We start from the raw sequence: 4,780 nt of genomic DNA, 5'->3' as shown, positions 1-4,780 counted from the left end.
TGATACTATTTGAAAAAATATTTAATTAATTTAAATCTAAATATTAATTAAATAAATAATTAATTAAAATTAATTATTTAATTTTTTAATTAAATAAGATGCATTTGAATATTATTCAAATATATAGTTTTAATTCAATATCACATATTTAATTAAAACTACGTATTTGAATCATATTCAAATACATCTCTCTTGAATCCAATTCATATTAATTATTTGAATCTTATTCAAATATTTCTCTAATAACATATAGTTTAATTATTGAATCTTTATTAAAAAAGTAAACTATATATATAATTTATCATAATATAAATTATATACATTACCAGATATATAATTTGAACATTTCAAATTCTCTCAAAATCTTTATCCTTGTTTTACCCGTTGTGAGTTAGCAAGGGGACCTAATGAACCTACAGATCAGAAGCTCCAACGATACAAGGTTTATTGATTAAACTCATTAACCAACATTCGTTAGCTGTGGGTGACTCCACTAAGGACCCCCAACTGCACTCTTCTCACTGTCGAATATTTTCGTGTCCACGGATGTACGACCATTAACAGCAAGTCAATCCTTCACGGGTGCTCGTAAACTCTAGCTGGGTCAAATTACCACTTTACCTCTGAATTACATCTTGCTCCTTAAATACTACTGCTCCTCTAATTAACAACTCGATTATGGTCCGACCAATAATCAGAAGTCCCTCTCCGGCCAGTGAGATGATGGGGCCCCTTGTTCAATCCCATAGTCACATGTAAGAGAACACTCATCTACTTCTCTAAAGTCGAGAAGGAGTGAATTTTATCTTGCGTAGTTATGTTCCCAAATCCCCACTTGGTCTAGTCCCCAAAATGGTAGGATTTTTGAGTCGGCAACTCGGGCCACTCTCACCCATACAAATCAAAGGACGATCCCTTATAAGCAGGAAGTCCATAACTCGCACAAGATTAAGATCGAGTTACCTGGTCATCCTATGAGATAACAATCTATTGAGTAATGGTGTTAGAGCCGCGGTCCGATCTGATACAAACTCACTGTATAGGATACCCCCACTCGCATGTCTCTACATGAACGACCTGGATAAAATCGTTTGTAACTATTACAAAGCGGGTCCTATTCATAATGTCACCATGATAAGGTATCCAACCTTATCAATGTATTATAGACCATTTAGGTTATTACTGGAACATTATCCACTTGTATTTCGAATATGTACTATATATATACTGTATAAAAAATATACACTGTATATTAAATATATCATGTATATCAAATATACACATTGTATATTAAATATATGTTGCATATCAAATATATACTATTTCAGTTACATTAAATAACATTTGATCTTAGTTTATTGGAATTCGAGTAATGCAAAGAAATAATAAGATAACTCTTTATTGAATAAATAATTTGTTCATAAATTGCAAATACACGAGTTAAGTGCACCAAACCCAACAATTAGATATTGTTCTATTGTGAGTTTTTTAATTCCTGTACCTAAGTATAGTGTATTAGAATACTTAGAAGCTAGATGGTTTTTTGTTGTGACCTCTAAAGGTTAATATCTGAGGTTGATCTGAGTGCTTGTACCAATCTCATATTAGTGGAATCCTACATCTGAATGAAAGATTGGACGTAGCCAATGTTGGGTGAACCAATATAAAATCTTTTGTGCCGTTATTGTTTTTTCCGTTTAATCTCTTATTGTGTGTGATTTGCTTTGGTTTCCTCAACATAACTGTGGAAGGAGAAATTGTGTAAAGGCTTAATTTCCCAACACTTTATTTTAATTTAATAATTGTGGTTGTTAAGTTTACATATAAATTATTTTTATTGTGAATTTCCCAACCATCCATTTTAACTTCTTTTTTAAAATTAAAACATATATATATATATAATTTGTTCATTTTTTAATATTAAAAGATCACCTTTGTAAATAATTGTAAAAACTATGAACTCAAGTATGGGTGTGCGTATCACTTGCAAAAAATTTCAAAAAGAGAAGAAAAACGAAAAAAAATATATATCACCTAGCGTATTTGACCATTTTTTAAAACGCTTTATTTATTTTTGGGGTCCCCCAAACGAATTTCCATCCTTTTGTGCTACAATGCATTTATTTTGAGCTTAGATTGATGACTTTCTACGAGATTTATGGCATTTCTACCGGCTTAGATTTCTACCCAACTTCATATCCCGGACAGGATTATACGTTTTAAAAAATTCAATTTCAACCAAGATTTGACAATCTTGAGCCATGATTATGCCTGGGATTATACAAATTCAACTAGAATGGCATAAATATCTTGGACTTTTATTCAACATTTTAACAAAGAATACATAAATCTCAGGCTTTTATTCAATTTCATGCATAAAAAACTAGTAGTTTTTTAATCTCGATTGGAATCGGGGCCAATATACAAGTCGAGATCCCAAACTTTTTATTTTATTTTCGCTTAATCCTTGCAAGATTTTAGCTAGAATGTCTCATATTAAATCCCATAGGAATAGCATAGCGAGGGAAAGGACTGAAATTGGTGGCGAAAGTTTTTCCAGGGGCAATGAACAGAGATGGAGAGAGCAATGGCCATGACATTTTTTTTTTCTTTTTAATAACGAAACTAAACATGCAGGGTTCAAGATTTAGATTGGAGGGGAGGAAGGGAGAATAAAATCCAAGATTGAAGAAGTTGAGGGGAGAGATTGGGTTTTTTTAACATCGGGTATTTTAGTCTTTGCACAAGTGCCAAAAGCTACAGGTTGACAAACAGGTTACAAATATTGATATTTGAGGCCATGAATGACCAAAATAAATAAGGGATTTTAAAAAAATGGCCAAACATATTAGATATTGTATAAATAGTTAGCATTTTTTCAAATCCTAAATATTATTTTAGACAAATATACCCCTATAACAAATGACGTATATGTGCTTAATTGGAGGCATTTATTTGGTACAACAACTTTCAACACAGTATACCTTAATAATATGAATCAACTCTAAATAATCAATAACCAATAATCAATTTAAACCACTAAAATCTAATTTAAAAACTGATACTCTATATTTTGAAAGTAAATAAATAAAAAAATTATTCAAAATTTCTAAATTAAAATCTAGAAAATCTAAAATTTAAAATATCTAGGTGGAAGGGGTAAATATGTTTATTACATGTTATATCCAATTTAGAAGAGGATGATGACTATGTATTTTTTAATCGCTTCAGTATATGCAATGTATATATCAATAGATGCACATATAACTACTAGTAAGTCGATGGTGAGTTGTGTTCTACAGTTCCATTTATGGATGTCAGTATCTATAATGGTCGGTAGAGGTGTTCGTTGGTCCGTCGACTTGGTTTTCAGGGCCAAATCGACACCAACCGACCGTTGTAGCTGCTTTTCCACCAATCGACTAAACTGTCGGTTCGGTCGATTTTCAACAAATCGAAGATTTGGGACTGTTGTGACAGCTAGGACGACTGGCGAAGGCGATCGATGCGTGTGCCACTCTCGTCGTCGAGAAGTGCGAAGAACATTGTAACATCGATGGGAAAAAATAAACATTAGAGGCTGATAATGAGAAAAAAGAAAGAAGAAAAGGTAAAGAAAAGAAATCTAAATGATAATGGAAGTAGAAAAAAAATGAAGAAGATCTACCCAAGAAGGAGGGAAGAAGAAAGAATCGAGGGGGGAGATTTTGAGAAATGGGAAGATGATAGAGAAGAGAGAGAAACATTTAAGAAATGAAAGGTAAATAATGAGTGATTTTGGGAAATGGGAGAGGAGAGAAAAAAGAGAAATAATTAAAAAAATATAAAAAAGTTGGATGGTTTCGAGAAAACCATGAGCGCCCTCGTTTTTTCTCAAACCACCTTGAAAATCACACTATTTTCTCATACAAATGAAAATATTGGTTGGGTCGGTCGGTTTTTCTTCATCTGGAACCACCGATCGACCAACCGGTCACCGACCAATCGGTTGTTGAAATCGACCGAATCAAGTCGATTCGGTCTTGGCAGCTTTCCAAGGTATGATGCACACCCCTAGTTGATGTTGAGTTGTGGTGTACATTGAAGTTGCACCTCCATTTATAGGGTAAATGTTAGTACATACAGTGGTTCGCACTGGATCGCACCTCTATTTCTGGGGTCAATGTCGATATTTCCACTGTTCTGGACTAGTGTTGCACTTCCATTTATGGGGGTCAATGTTGAGAGGCAATATGAGGCATAATCCAAATGATAATCACTGTAGGGGAGACGACCTTGGAAGAATAAGATAAATCTGGTAAATCCCTTAAGTGTGGGAAAATGAGGTTTGTTCAAATATCTTGTTTCAAATGAGAAGGGACAAATAATAGATTTAAGAGCAAAGTTAGAAAATTATCAATTTTTAAAATCTCCTTAGAATTAGTTTAGCTCTTTCTGCAAAATATGATACTATTGGTCAAATATGATACTATTGGTCATTTATTAAAACAGTACCCAAATTTAGCCACTACCATAAATTTACCGTTTTAAAAAGTGTCAAAATTCCAAATAAAAAACTTTAAAGGTAAAAAATGCCAATTACCCTGATTAAAAATCAAAATTAATTAATTTTTTTTTATCTATAACTTTCTCAAATTAACTTTGATTTGGACAACTCCAAGACCATCATCTCAAAATTTTAAGCTTTTAAATCAACAGTAAGAAACTAACATTAATTAGTAGTGTTTGGGGAAGAGATGGACACGTGGAGGACCCCTATTGGTGCTCCAATATGACTCAT

Source organism: Momordica charantia (genome assembly GCF_013281855.1).
Source record: "Momordica charantia cultivar OHB3-1 chromosome 1 unlocalized genomic scaffold, Mcharantia_2.0 BLBB01000001.1, whole genome shotgun sequence".
NCBI lineage: Eukaryota > Viridiplantae > Streptophyta > Magnoliopsida > Cucurbitales > Cucurbitaceae > Momordica > Momordica charantia.
This window is presented reverse-complemented; position numbering follows the sequence as displayed.